This window comes from Furipterus horrens, unplaced genomic scaffold (assembly GCF_987537825.1).
Source record: "Furipterus horrens unplaced genomic scaffold, mFurHor1.1.pri manual_scaffold_21, whole genome shotgun sequence".
Classification (NCBI taxonomy): Eukaryota; Metazoa; Chordata; class Mammalia; order Chiroptera; family Furipteridae; genus Furipterus; species Furipterus horrens.
Genome location: NW_028327191.1, coordinates 1,703,640 through 1,719,409, shown reverse-complemented (window position 1 = coordinate 1,719,409; position 15,770 = coordinate 1,703,640).

The following is a 15,770-nucleotide window of genomic DNA, read 5'->3' as shown; positions in this document are numbered from 1 at the left end:
TGGCAGGTCCCCCCAATTTGTAACTTTGGGTGCTCACATGGGCTGGAGAAAGAGCCCCCGCCCCCCGCCCCCCCCCCCCCACCCCCCGAGCCTGCACAGCGCCTGGCCTCTTCCCCATGCACAGAGAGCTGCAGCCGTGCCCAGCCCCCTTCTGGTGGAGGCCCTGCCAGCAGCCCCTTCTTTCCTGGCTCCCCAGGTCCACCCAGGGCCCGGCTTCCCTCTCCCGAAGTACCCCCCTGGAAATAACAACGAGGAGGACCGCAGCTGCGCTATGTACCGTCTTGCACTGTGGCGCACAGGACCTCATTTAACCGCCTAACCCAGAACATTCTAGTACAGTCATCCCATTTACACGCGAGGACACATGGGACAGAGCGGTGTCTCCCCATCGCAGAGCCTACACATGGCAGGACTGAGTTCACATCCAGGCTAGCATCTGTCCCCAGGCCATGCTCCAACCACCGGGCATCAGCCCCTGGCCATCAATTTGCCACCCAGCCAGTGAGTGTCTTGGTGGCCCCATCTGACCACAGCACTCTGCTGAGAACCCTCCCTTGCTTAGAGGTACCATGGGATCCAGCAATTTCACTTCTAGATACGTAAGATCTGAAAGTCCGGACCGGACGGGAGGGGACAGATATTTGTTCATCTGTTTACAGCAGTGTTATTCACAACAGACAAAACATGGGGAAATACCCAAACGCCCATTGACAGTTGAGTGAAGAAACATACATATCTGCATGATGGAATGTGTTCACCCTTCGGAAGGAGGAAAATTCTGGCAGACGCTACAACCCAGATGAACCTTGAGAACATTACATTAAGTGAAATAAACCAGTCACAGAAGGACAAACACTGTATGATCCTTGTATGAGGGACCCACAGCAGTCAGATTCTTAGGGACAGAAAGTAGGAGGGTGGTTGCCAGGGGCTGGGGGAGGGGGGGCAGGTGGGACTTAATGGGGACAGAGCCACAGTCCTGCTAGATGAAGAATTCTGTGGATGAGTGGTGGTGATCGTTACACAACGACGTGTATTACTTAATGACGCTGAACTGTATGCTTAAAACGGGTAAATTTTATGTATATTTTTGCCACAACTTAAAAAAACAATTAACCAACAACAAACCCTCCCCTGGTTCTGCATTGCCGTCGCCGCAGGCGCAGCTCCTGAATTTGGGGGATCCAGTGTAAAACGAAACTGGGGAGCCCCTTGTTCAAAAATTCAGAGTTTCACCCTGGCTGGTGTGGCTCAGGGGACTGAGCACTGGCCTGGGAACCAAAGGGTCACGGATTCGATTCCCAGTCAGGGCACAGGCCTGGGTTGCCGGCCAGGCTCCCAATTGGGGGCGCGTGAGAGGCAACCACACGTGGATGTTTCTCTCCCTCTCTTTCTCCCTCCCTTCCCCTCTCTCTAAAAATAAATAAAATATTTTTTAAAAATTAACAATTTCGAGATGCAACAGCACAGCTTTAGACCCAAAGTGGTCTGTCCTGAGCCCAGGACCCTATGGGACGGCACAGGGCGCCCGCAGCCCAAGAGGCAGCCCCGTCCTGGTCCTGGCACTCTTCCAGGGGCCTCCCCCGCGGGGATTTCGGCTTGGGGAAGGGCCCCGGACTGCTGGCCTCTGGGGCTTGGCCAGCCTCCTACATGTTCAGGACCGGCTCCTGGCTCTGCCTAAATGCGGGCGGGGTCGGCGGGCAGGCTGCGCAGCTGGGTGGGGCTGTGCGGGCCTGGGCCTGCCTGACTCGGCTCCGATGAGCAACTGAACTCGTCATCACGTCTGATTCAGAATAATGACAGCCTCTACCAAGTAGGTACTCGGCCCTGTCCCAAGGCTCCTGTGACCTTCCCGCATCCCGTGGAATCGCACCCATGTGACATCATGAGGACAGAAAGACCAGGGACGGCCCAAGGACACTCGGCCAGCGGGCACTTAGGGACCTGCGGGTCTACGGGGCTTCCCAGGCCTGCCCTCACCTCCCGAGGGGAAAAATCTGGGTCGGCTTCCAGCGCACTCGCAGCGCCTTCTTGTGCAGGGCGCCCATTCGCCCGGTGCGGAAACTGAGGCCCGGCCTGGGGGTGGCCGCGGGCCTCTCGCTGGGACGCCCCACGCTCCGGGGTGGCGCGGGGTCGCTGCCCACCCCGCCAGTCCCCCACCCTGGCCGGGGTCCTGGCCGCTGCCCACGCGGAAGAGAAATCCTGGCGGCGGCGGGAGGAGGAGGCGCAGCTGGGAGCCGCCGGAACCGTAGTCATGGCGACCGCAAGAGACAAAGAACCGGCGCGCGCATGGCGGCGGAGGAGGGGCGCCCGCGCGCCGAGACCTGAGTGGGAGCCTGTGGCCCAGCCGCAACGAGGCCTGGCTTCAGGCGGCCGTGGGTAGCCCCGCTCTATCCGGGCCTCAGTTTCCGGGGCAGGGTCCCGACAGCTCCTGAGTTCTCGCTGGGCTTGGCGGTTCTTTCCTTTCGTCCCCTCCTTCGGCGGAAATAAACCTGGAAGGCCCTTGCGAGGGGCACCTGGGGCGCGTGCTGAGCTCGGCTCCTCCGTCGCGCGGAGGAGACTCAGGCCTGGCAGGGAGAGGGGAGGGAGGTCAGCGGGCACTGCTGGAGAACCAGGGCAGCCCCCGCCCCCAGTCTGGCGCCGGGCTGTGGGGGGCAGGGGAGTGACCCCGGTGGTCCTCTCAGGCTGGCTCTCTCTGGCACTTCCACAGCCAAGGGCCCTGACAGGACCTGGTGGCAGAGGTCCAAGTCACTGCACCTCCACGACACTTGTGCCCTCCTGGAGGGCAGGCAGTCCCCACCACCACCACCACCACCTGCTCGGTTTCTTCCCAAGAGCCCTGTTAGTCTGCAGTCACAGGCTGGGGGACACTAGTCATCCCTTTACCCCAAGATGGGCCTCGGTTACCCCACCTGTAAAAAGAGAATGAGCAGAGGTTTAGATTCCAGCCACGCATGGTCCTAGGCCCTTCCAAGTCCGGTTCCGGTCACCATGAGCTGCACTGAGGTGCTCTGGCCCCCTGCGTACCCAAGGAGTGTCTGCGGTAGCAGGAGGTCTCCTTGCATGCCTGGCTCCCTTTGGCTGGACTCGAAGCCAGGGGCCAGTGAGGGTTGGGCCTCGTCCCTGCCCCACACCCCCACCCTAAACCCACAGACCCAGGATCAAGCAGGGCAGGCCAGGTTGGGGGCTGCCAGCTCCCTAGCACATCTGGGGCCTGGGCTTGATGTCCTCACCTGATATTCCGGGGCAGACCCAGTTCCTCCTGGTGCCAGGGTGATTCTGACCAGTGAGGGTGGGGACGGAGAGGTGAGGGCATTCCTCATGGGGCAGGGTCATCCAGGAGGCCTCAGACTCAGGGGACCGCCTGAGGCAGCAGCTCTAGCAATGATCAGCCAGCAAATCAGCAAGCTGTAGGGTGAGCATGGGAAGGCAAGCAGGGGCCACACAGATGGGGCGATGGCAGGGGGTGCAGAGAGCCTCAGCCCATTCTTCCTGGAATGGGAGTTCCCCTCCCTAGAGGGGCAGTCCTGGCCCCCAGCACCAAGGCTCACCTCCCTCACATGCCCAGGCTGACATCCCCTAGTGCTTTGGCCTCAGCTGCTAAGAAGAAGATCTCACCCTGGATCCACTTATATGGGGACTCAGGAAATGCTCCTGACGTGGGCCTGCCCACCCCAGTCACACCGTAATGGAGGGAACAGCCCAGGTCACTGGGGCCCTGGTGGATGGGGTGGGTGGCTCTGTGGTGGAAAGTGCCCTCCAGCTGAGCCTGGAAACTAGACCAAGATAGAAGGAGCAAGAATAGAGCATCGTCTTGATATGCCAAGTTTGTGGGTTTGATCTCTGGTTAGGGCACATACAAGAATCGACCAATAAATGCATCAATAAGTGGAACAAAAAATTGATGTTTCTCTCTCTCCCCTTCTTCTCTCTCTCTAAAATAAAAGAAAAAGGAAGAAATAAAAAAGAAAGAGAAAGAAAGTAAAAGAACGTGGAAGACATGCACTTATCCAATTCTAGTACAGTAATGATTGGTAACTGAGTTTCCTGGCAGGCAAGGCATAAAAGGAATGAGAATGGACTGTCAGAACTTCACTCTCTGATCAGGGTGAGCCTCTCAGGCAGTTAGGATGTGGATTCTATTTGGGGATTCAGCTGTCCCCTGCACAGCAGCTGCCAGGCAGTCTCTCTAGGAAGCCACAGCTGTCCCCCAGGGTGGGACAGGTGGGGTTGTAAGGGGCTGCTTGTGCACTCACTCAGGAGCTCTCTAGACCATGGAATCCACCAAAGTCAGAGTCCCCATTCCACACTCTAGGGTTGGGTGGCCAGCCTAGCTGCCCAAGGCTATGAGATCTGGGCAAGTCACTTTCTCTTTCTGAGTTCTGTCATACAGGATGGGCCTGGGTATGTGACAGTACCAAACAACATGCAGATATTTTTACTTAGCAGCTTTACTGAGATATAATGCACATACCATTAAACTGACCCATTTAAAATGTGCGACTCAGCCCTGGCCGCGTATCTCAGTTGGTTAGAGCATCGGTTGCAGGTTTGATCCCCAGTCGGGGCACACACAAGAGGCCACCAATGAACACAGCAATAAGTGGAACAACAGATCGATGTTTCTTTCCCCAACTTCTCTCTCTTTCCCTCTTGCACCCTCTCTCTCAATCAATCATTAAAAAAAAAAGTGCAACTCAGTGGCTCTCAGGATCGTCACAGAGTTGTGCCACTATCACTATTTTAAACATTTTTGTCATCCCCAAAAGAAACCTTTTACCCATTAGAAATCACCATTTTCCCACTCCCCTCCGCCCCTGGCGACCACTGATCTTTCTGCCTCTATAGATCTGTCTTTTCTGGTTATGTCATATAAATGGAATGATAACACGCGGCCTGTTGAGGCTAATTTCTCTCACTTAGCATAGTGTTTGTGGGGCCATCGACGCTGTAGTTCATTTCTTTCAATGGCTGAATAGCATTCCAGCGTGGGGCCAGACCACGCCCGGCTCACGCACTCATCAGAGGATGGGCACTGAGCTGTGTCTGTCTACTCTTCAGCCACCAGGAAGAACGCTGGGTGTGAGCCGAGCAGTGAGATTTCTGGGCCACGTGGCAGCTCTTTGTTTAACTTTTGAGGAACTGCTAGGCTGCCTTCCAAAGTGGCTGCACCAGGTTTCACCGCCCCCCCCCCCCCCGCAGTTTGTGAGGGGTCCGGTGTCTCCATGTCCTTGTCAACACTTGTTATTGTCTGTGTTGTTGGTCATGGCTGTCTTACTGAAGCGGTGCTTCCCTGTGGTTTTGACTTGCACTTCCTTGATGACTAACGATGGTGAACATCTTTTAATGTGTCTATCGGCCACTTACATATCTTTGGAGAAACAGCCATTCAAATCCTCTGCCCACTAAAAACCAATAGACTTGCCCTGGCTGATATGGTTCAGTGCATTGAGTGCCAGCTTCCTCACCAAAAGGTCACTGGTTCGATTCCCAGTCAGGGCTCAGGCCTGGGTTGCAGGCCGGGTCCCCAGTTGGGGGTGTGTGAGAGGCAACCAAGAGATGTATCTCTCCCATATTGATGTTTCTCTCCCTCCCTTCTGCTCTCTCTAAAAGTAAGTAAATAAAATCTTTTAAAAAGTAGACTTTATTTTTCAGAACAGTTTTAGGTGCAGCACAAAGTTGAGTGGAAGGTAGAGATTCCCCATATGTCCCTGCCCCCCACCCCTTTGGTTAATGGCACAACATAGGAAGCCTCATGGCCTTACTCTTGCTTCATGCCTGTCACGGGCTGGCAGGGTCTCTGCTCCTAGACCCTCACTCTGGGGTCCAGGATGATGGACCATCACTAGTCGCCACGGCAGAAGGAGAGGAAGAGGATGTGTTTAGTCACCCACCTGTTCCTTAAGCTTCCACCAAGAGATAACACATGTCACTTCCACTCACATTTCAGTGGCAAAGTGAGTCACCCAGCCACGCCTGCCTGCACAGACACAGGGAGTCTTCTCCTGCGCATTGAAGAAGAGGCTTCAGATCTCTGATTCACAGGAGTTAAAGAAGAGTTTCCCCTGCAGACTTCTCTGTGCCTCTACCGCACTATCAGCCACTGTCCCTCTCTGAAGGGAGCAGGATATGCAGGCGGAGCAGCCCTGACTTAACTGTCCCGGCGCATGTCACAGATGAGTGTTCCTGGATCCCACTCTGAGAACTGTTGCCTTGGCTGGTGGCCACTGCCTAAAGCAGGGGCGGGCGGACTTTCGGAAAAGCTCTTCAGAAGTTCACGGCCCAGCTGGGGAAACAGATCCATTTATTAAAAATCAGACTATAAGGAGGGAGGGCACCTTCGAAAGTGAAGGCGCCCACAGCAATGGGAGCTCCTGATCCTTCCCAGGTCCAGCTATGGAGGCCTCAGGTTTCCCAGACCGAGGAGAGCTGGAAGGGCACTCCAGCAGGAGGAACAGCCTGTGCAAAGGCCCCCAGGAGTGAGAGAAGTTGATTTGTTCCTGGAAAAACACCCCTGGTGGCCTGAGCCCAGGCTCTGAGTGGGGACGTGGCGGCAGATGAGGCCTGGGGACAGGAAGGAGCTCGAGTGGCAGGCGAAGGTGTTGGGTGGGCTTTACCCTCTAGGATGGGGTGTGCCAGCTCCCACCTGTGGCCACACCTAGCCCACCACCTCTTCATGTACAGTCTATGAGCTAAGTATGGTTTTACGTTTTTGAATGGCTGAAAAAAAAATCAAAAGGAAAATATCTTGGACACAGGAAGATTATATGAAATTCAAGTTTCAGTGTCTATAAATAACCTTTTATGGACACATGGTCACGCCCATTTGCTTACCTAGTCCACGAGGCCGCCTTGGCTCTACAGCCCACGCAGCAGCCAGGAGGGCCAGGTCCCAGCTCCGGTTCTGCTCCTCGAACTTCCTGTGGTGTCCTGAACACGTCACTTCCCTTCTCGGGCCACCACTTCCACATCTAGCAAATGGGAGCAATAAAACTGAAACTAAGAGAACGTCGAACGTCAACTGTGATTGAGAAATTTTTTTAAGTTTAAATTTAAAAACTGAATAAATAACCCCGGCTGGTGTGGCTCCGTGGACTGAGCGCCGGCCTGCAAACCAAAGGGTCACTGATTCAGTTCCCAGTCCGGGCACAGGCCTGGGGTGCAGGCCGGGTCCCCCATTGGGGGAGCATGAGAGGCAACTGCACATGGATGTTTCTCTCCCTCTCTTTGTCCTTCCCTTCCCCTCTCTCTAAAAATAGATTAATAAAATATTTTTTAAAAAATGAATAAATAGAAGTTAAAAAATTGGATCAATAAACCCTGCATTGGAGGCCTCCTGAGGCTGCTCTGAGCGTCAAACAGAGCCTGTCTCAAAGAGCTGCCTTGGAAGGCTGGTGACTGGCCCTCGCGGTCACTGACACCGTGGGAAATGCCGTGGACGGTGGCTGGGGCTGGGAGGGGCCCAGGCCCTGCAGAGGGCGGGCTGTGATAGGAATCCCCGTGGCCCTGCCCCAGCACTTAGCACGCTGGGCGCTCAGGTGCACGGGGGCTGGATGGAAGCTGCCCAGGCCCTGGGAGCGTTCGGGGAGGGGCGTGACCGCACAGCAGCCCCGGCGCAGGCCGCATGCTGCCCTCAGGGCCCGGGCGTGATGCTTCCTCCGCTGGGTAACACCAGGGCCTGAACCTGAGCTGAAAGCCCCGTGTTTACAGACAGGGAAACTGAGGCCAGAGAGGTCCGGGGACGGACTCGGGTGCTCTCAGGCAGCCAGAGGCAAAGCCAGTCCTGGGGCATGGCCCTTTTCCCTGGGGGTCCCCCCCAGACACAGCCCGGCTGTGCCCAGTCCTGGTCGCTGTGTCCCCTCCCCAGGAGGCACAGGGGTCAGGACATGGGGGGAGTCATGTCCCGCATCAGCCACTTCCTTTTTGGCATCTCCCAGAGCTCTGGGGAACTGGAGAACGTCATTGTCAAAGTATGATATTTTTGAATGTTTGCCTTCTCAGCAAGATGCTGCAAGAGCACCCCGTCTCCCACAGGAGCGGATGCTGAGAAACACAACAGCGCTGTGAGCTGGAAGGGTCCGGGCGCCCAGGGGACAGGCCTGGAGAGACCCCGGCCCCACAGCCCATGCCCTGCCCCTCCACAGCCTCGAGGTCCTGCCCACGACAGCCCCTTTGCGTCTCAGCCGGTTAGGGGAGTCCGCTGTGTGCCGCCTGGGCTCTGGGGAAACAGCAGTGAGCCAAGCAGACAGGAGGGCCCGCCCTCAAGGGGCTGCCACCCCAAGGGGGACCCAGACAGCGCAGATCAGTAATGTTGCTGGCTGGGGACACGTGCAAGGGAGAAAATGAAATGCGCGTGCGCACATATATGTGTGTGTGTGGGGGGGTCTTTCTCGGGGGGTGTTCAGAGATGGCTGGATGAGGAGGTGAGAGCTGAGTCAGGATATGAAGGAGGTGCATAGTGAGCTGAGGAGACTTCTGGGGAAGAGCCTTCCTGGCACAGGGAACAGCAGGTGCCAAGGCCCTGAGGTCTGCGCTTGGGCTGTTCGAGGACCGGCAGGAAGGCTGTGGGGCTAGCGCCGAGTGGTGACACGGAGAAGGCAAGATGATGGCACCAGTTGCGATGATGCAGCAGAGGTGATGGGGCCACACCACGGCGGGGTCAGTGGAGGGACCAGAGGGTTTCCAGATGTGTCTGGAGGCAGAGAGGGTGCTGCTGGATGTAGCACTGGAGGAGGAGAGGAGCCAAGGGGCCTCCAAGGTGTTGACATGAGCACATGGGAGAAGCGGTGACACGGGCCCAGGTAGGGTGAGGGGAGGGGCTCAGTGTCATGACCTGCAGTTGCCATTGGACAACCCTGGGCAGATGAGAGCAGGTGGCTGGAGCTGAGGGACGAGTCTCGGCCGGAGATGCAGATTTGGGAGTCATGGGGGTAGCCGTGTTCTTTAAAGCCCTGAGCCTCCCGAGAGCACCAAGGGGTGAGCAAGCGGAAGGCCTGGGCCGCGCCCACAAGTGCAGCACCCCCGGCTGTGGCACAGGGCCCTGAGGGCTCTGATCGCGGGCCACCCCTGCTGGGGGTCAGCACAGCCATATCGCTCTTATTGTAACAGTCGTGGCTTCTGCTCAGGCCTCTCTGTGAGAGGCTGATTCCTCTGCTGGGGCCTTGGGTCATAGTTCCAGAATCCAGGGCCTGTCATCTGGACAGGAGCCGGGGTGGGAAGGCCGAGGAGTCGAGAGCAGGGTTCCCGCGAGCGGCGCTCCCCTCTGGCCCTGTAGGTGGGCACTGATGTTGACTCCGAGGGCTGGACTCCAACTTTGGTCCCTCAGTTCCTCGTGTGTGTGTTAAAATACACCTGACAGCCCTGGCTGGTGTGGCTCAGGCCGGCCTGCGAACCAGAGGGTCGCCGGTTCGATTCCCTGTCAGGTCATAGGCCTGGGTTCAGGCCCACGAGAGGCAGCCACACATCAGTGTTTCTTTCTCTCTCCCTCTAAAAATAAATAAAATCTTAAAAAAAAAAATACACCTACAATTTATCGTTTTAACCATCTGAAATGTATAGGAACACACTTCAGGGGCAGTCAGTGCGTTCACAATGTCGTGTCACCGTCTGGATTGCCGAGTTGCAGAACTTTTCGTCACCCAGACAGGAAACCCTGCACCTGTCAAAACTCCTATTGCCCTGCCCTCTCCAGCGTCTGACAGCCACAAATTAACCTGCTGTCTCTATTAATTTGCCTGTTCTGAAATAATCCATTTTTTAAAGAGAATTTATTTATTTATTTTTAGAGAGAGAAGAAGGGAGGGAGAAAGAGAGGGAGAGAAACACCAATGTGTGGTTGCCTCTCGTGTGTCCCCAGCTGGGGACCTGGCCTGCAACCCAGGCATGTGTCCTGACCAGGGATCGAACCAGCAACCTTTTGATTGACAGGCCTGTGTTCAATCCACTGAGTCACACTGGCCAGGGCTGCTTATTGATTTTAGAGAGAGAGGAAAGAAGACAGAGGTGGGGGAGACAGACGTCGCTGTGAGAGAAACATTGATTGGCTGCCTCTCGGACTGGGATATGTCCTGACCGGGGATCAACTCGACAACTCCCTAGTATACGGGACGGTGCTCCCATCAATGGAGCTGCGTGGCCAGGGCCTTTCTTGCACACTTTGTATAAACGGACCAGACACTATGTGACCTTGGGGGCTACTTTAGCAGAATGTTTTCATGGTTCCTTCACATTGCAGCCTGTGTCTGCACACAGTTCACTCCTTTCTGGGGTTCAGGCTCCCCACTTTCTCCAACTCTGTGACCCTGAGGGGCAGAGTCCCCACCCTATTTCGTGAGGTTGTCATGAGGACATTTAAATACGCCAGGAAGCAGTGAGTCCACGTGTCACTGGGTGGCGGGGCCAGGGAGGGTGAGTATCTGAGGGTCTGCAGGCCAGCTGTCCTCGAGGCCAGATTGAGAACCAGCTCCGCCTGGTCGTCCAGGTCTGTGACCACAGAGCCGTCTGATTTTAGCTTCCAAGACTATGTTGCTGTTGTCTGTCCCTCTGACCTTCTGGTGTCTTTGTCCCTGTGTTTTTATTTGGTGGGGCTCCCGGCAGGACCGAAGGTCAATGAATGGTCTCCCCCCATCCCTGCCCTGCCATCCTTCCATTCCTTCTAAGAATTTCTGTGGTCTCCAAAGCTGCCTTTTGGGACTGCCTTCAGCCTCTCCATGGAGGGGAGCAGGGAGTAGCGTCCACACCCAGGAGACGGCCGCTGGCCCGGTCTGCCCAGTTCCTCCCCTGGCTCGGAAATGTCAGCCGTTTGGTAAAGGGCCTGAAGGACGCCTCCCTCGTGGTCCGTGCATCCAGAGTCCCAAACCCTTCCTGAGGCCCACCGTGTGTGAGGCCAGAGGGGGGCAGATGCCAGCAAGGCAGATGCTAGGGCTGTAAGGGAGGGGCCCGTGGGACAGTGGAGGGCCGAGGGGAGCCTTGGGCCATGCTGGTCCCTCTAAGCAGCCATGGTGACCTTCACCAGGCCCCCTTCCCCGGCAGCGCCCCCCACGCCACTTCCCCCTCCCCCACAGCCACTGCAAGGATTACACTGAGACTGCTCTCCTCTAGGCCAGGCCCTGGGGGCGCGGGGCGGGCCGGGGTTCGTGGCACAGACAGGCAGGCAGGCCCTGTGTCAGCCGGCAGCGAGATGAGGCTGGGCGCGGGTGGGGGCCCTGAGAGGTCTGCGGGAGGGCTTGGCTAGGGAGGCTCTGGGCTCCGGGAAAGGTGTTCGGGCTGAGGAACAGACTGTGCAAAGTCCCCAGGAGGTGAGGACGAGGCCCAGAGTGGAGACCCAGGAGGGAGGTGGGCCTGCGGGGGAGGGGCCTGGAGCGCACTGAGGGGCCTTGGAATGACCTGGTCCCGCCCACGTGTCTAGGATCTCTGTGTGGAGGGGCTGAGGCTGCGGAGGGGCCAGGGCACACCCAGGTGGCCGCTGGGCTGTGATGCTCTGCCCTGGGGAAGGCCCCTCCTGGCTCTCCTGAGTCTGGCACCTGTGGGTGACCTGTCCCCAGGACTGAGCGTTAACAGACCCCTCCCACTCGCACCCCCACCACCAGACCATCACCCTTGCTGCCCATCTCAGGGGGAGCAGGCTGGTTCGCCTATTTCTGACCCAGATCCTGTGTGGGGACGGGTGGGTGGCCACCCTTCTGACTCTTGTGGATAAGGGCCGAGTGGGTCCTCAGTCAGGAAACCACACACTGGAAGGCCGTTTCCAGACAAGAAGAGGAACATGCCTCCTGTGAGGGGCTAAATGTTGGGGTGCAGCCAGGAGGCGGCCTGGAAGCCACTGTGTCTGCCAGTGGCACTGCCTGCGAAGCCAGGGCTGTCAGCGTTCGTTTCCCTGTGACATTTGTGTCCTCTGACTCAGGTTTTGCTTCATTGGCCCAGTGTGACCCCACAACAAGGTCAGCAGTGGTGATTTAATGAGCTCCTGCTGTGAGTGAGGCCCATGCTGAGCCAAGGACCCCAGACACACAGGACCAAAGATGGGGCCTCATGGAGCTTATTTTGCAGTAGGAGGAAAAGACAGCACCACCCATAGGTCCTTACTGCTATTACTGGTGCCAGAAAGGAGGATCACGAGGACCTGGGCTGGGACAGGGGCCTGAGGGGGTCAGGGAAGTCAGAGGGGCTCCCTGGAGGAGGTGACCTGTGAATGAAGACACGAAGGACGTGAAGGACCAGTTGGCACAATTCAAGCCATGTGTGCGTGTGGGAGCAGCATGCCCTGACCCACCCCCACGGGAAGGGAGCAGGTCCCCAAACTAGGGAATCTTGAGACAGACCAGGAGCTGGAGGGCCACTGGTCTTCAATGTGGAAACTTCCTTAGGTCACCTTTCAGGTCTGGAGTCTGTCTCAGTTGTCATCCCATGTGCCTGTGGCCTGTTGACGGTGTCACTCTGGGAAGCCCACAGTGACCCCAGGCCTGCGGCCAGCTCCCATTTGTGTTGGGGAGGCTTCTCAGATAAAGAGGAAAACATTCCTGAAGGTATTTAGATAAAGAGTGGGGTGGACCGGGCAGGAGAGGACCTGGGCCGGTGCTTCCCTTCCAAGTCCCGCCCTGACAGTGGACTCCGCCGGGCCTCCCTCTCCCATCTGTAGGTGTACCCATTTATTTATTTATTTTTATTCTTATTTTTCTCTTGTTGTTCTATTACAGTTGTGTATGTGCACCTATTTACACTGCACAGTCCCACGGTTTTCAGTGTAGCCACTGCGTCATGCAGTCATCCCTGCAATCAATTCTAGATGATTGATTTTATCATGTCCAAAAGAAACCCTGTGCCCACTAGCAGTCCCTGGCTAGTCCTCTCCCCTTCTAGCCCTGGTGACCAACAGTCAATTTTCTGTCTATATACACTTGCCTGTTCCAGACATTTCATGTAAATGGAATCATATAATATGTAGCCTTTCTTTGGCTTCTTTCATTTAACATAATTTTTTCAAGTTTCATCCATGTTGTAGCACGTGATGGTACTTCATTCCTTTTTGTGGCTGAACAATATTTTATTTTATTTTTCTTTTTTACTTTTTAGAGAGAGGGGAAGGGAAGAAGAAAAGGGGAGACACATCGATGTTTGATAGGTACATCTGGGGAATCTGGGCTGCAACCCAGGCAGGCGCCCTGACCGGGAATCCAACCAGCGACTGTTCTGTTGGAGGCCAAAGCTCAGCCCGCTGAGCCACACCAGTCTGGGCTCTCCTAAGAGTTTTAGAGTTTTTAGTGCTTTAAGTTAGGTTATGATCCATTTAGAATTATTTGTGGAGTTGGAACACTTTAAGTAACGAGATCCGGCAGCAGGCCTCAGATCGCCTGTGGCTTTGGAGGGGAGGGGACACAGTGTTCCGAGGCCTCTCCAGCTGCAATGCGACGAGACAGTATCAGGACTTCTGTGGGGGACACAGATGCACCGTTGCTAATACCGCCTGCGTTCACGGTGGAAGAAAACGCTAGACTCAGCTTAAGTTCATTTAAGTAAAGCTGTAATTACCCTCCCAGGTTCATGAGCCCTTGGAATTCTGCCCCACACTCCAGGTTAAGAACTCCTGGGGTGGCGAGAATTCCTGCCAAAGTCTCTATTTCTGAGTTGTGTTTTTGCGGTTTGAACCTTCCAAGACCGGCTCCAGGGTGTTCTCCTGGCACCCCCAGCCCAGCCCCCGGCCCCCTGCCCTCTGCCTGGCTCCAGCCACGGGGAAGCTGTTCCTTGCCTAGAATTGTCTAAGAAGCCGTCTGACGGTGCTAACATTAAAACTAAAAAATAGCAGCAGTAAGCGTGATCAACGCCGCATTACCATCAGGGCCCTTGCGTGCAGCCCCCCTTGCCCTCCCAGCCTCCTCGGGTCCCCAGGGAGGCCGCTGGCCGCACGGCCCCGTGGCTGAGGCCTGCCGCCTCTCCCACTCGCCCGCTGCCGGGTTTGGCAGGTCACTTCTCCAGCAGCCTCGGTTCCCTTTCCACACGGCCCGGATGAGCCGTTCACCTGCTAACTGGGGTGAGGGAGGGGGCGGCTGGAAGCCCCCGTCATTGCCCGAGTTGCGGGGCGCCGCGTCTGCGGTGACTTCCTTCGGCCGCCTTGCGGGGCTGGGGTCTGTCTCAGTTGTCATCCCACGTGCCTGTGGCCCGTTGACGGTGTCACTCTGGGAAGCCCACAGTGACCCCAGGCCTGCTGCGGCCAGCTCCCATCCGTGTTGGGGAGGCTTCTCAGATAACGAGGAAAACATTGCTGAAGGTATTTAGATACAGAGGGGCGGACCGGGCAGCAGAGGGCCTGGGCTTAGCGGGCGGATTCGGGAGTTCCAGCTGAGAGCAGGGCCGGGCACAGGGGCCCCCGAAGATACTGGCTCGGGTCCTTGAGCCTTTCCCCGGAGACGGGAAGGCGCTCGTCCCTCGTTCCGCGCCCGGCCCACGTCTAGTTATTGGCCTCATTCTGGATTCCCGGAGTTGCAACAGCAACTCAAATTGCTCCGTTTCAAAGGCCAGGAATTCAGGCCTGGCTGACGGGGTGGGCGCACTGGGGAGAGTCCGAAGACGCCATCAGGACCCAGCCCTCCTCTCCACGGACGGGCAGGGGGCGGCGGCTGGGCGCGCAGGCGAGGCCGGCTCCCCGTGTCCCCGCAGCCTGCCGCGGGCCTGGGCGCAGGGGCCGCCGCACCTGGCCCGCCCGCCCGCCCGGCCCCCTCCCGAGGCTCGAGGCTTCCCGTCCTGAGGGCCTGAGAAGCACTTCCTTGAAAGCTCCAGAAAAAGTTCCTGAAAGGGTCTTGATTGGCCCGTCTAGGTCACGTGCCCACACCTGAGCCAATCGCGGCAGCCAGCGGGCTGGGGCGCTCTGATTGGCCGGGCCGGGAGCCTGGGCCGGCGGGGGTGGGATGGGAAGCCTCGGGCCCAGCACCTGGGCCAGGCCGCCGGGGAGCGGCTTCCCCAGGGAGACAGAGGCGGGCCGCGCCGCCCCCATCGCGGGGCGTCCTTTACGTCGTGGTTGGACCTCCCTAAAGCCAGGAGCGTCCCCTCACTGGGAATGGCCTCCGCTCTGTGCGCCCACAGCAGCCTGAATTCCCTACCATTCATTTCTCCACAAACATCGAACACGTTCTAGGCCCAGAGCAGGGGTCCAGGGGGAACCCCAACAATCACAGGCTGGAAGGCGGGGACGGAGGGGGAGTGCTTTGTGAGGCAGGAGAACGAGGTCCCGGGAAGCGAGGGACCCAGGCGAGGCCAAGAAGTGACCGTGGGATCGGGCAGCAGGGAGGTTGTGGGTAACCTTGGCAGGAGTCGGGAGTGGGGCCGCAGCCCTGCCCGAGCGGGGCGAGGAGGGGCCGGCAAGGGAGGGAGTGGAGAGGACAGGTATGGAGCCATCTTCGCAGCTCTCTGTGTGGGGAGTAGAGAAATGGGGAGGAGGAAGAAGGACGTTCAGGAGCAAGGGAGAGTTTCCCCCACTCCTCCCCTTTCTTTTGGAAATGTTGACCGAGATGTCAGAGGCTGATGGCACAGGAGAGCGTCAAAGGGACCGCAGCTGGAGGAGAGTGCCCGAGATCAAGGTCAGGGCGGGAGGGCCTCAGGGGCAGATGGGAGATGTGTCACTGTGGGGACTGGGAGATGAGAAGGGTCCTATGTGGAGGCTTCAGGTTTTCACGCTGAAGAGGGAGGCGAGGCCGAGGCCGGGAGAGAGAGCAGGAGGGGCTGTGGGAGGGCTAGGGAGGGGGAGGTGTGAAATCTGAGTCTCAGAGAGTGGGACAGTG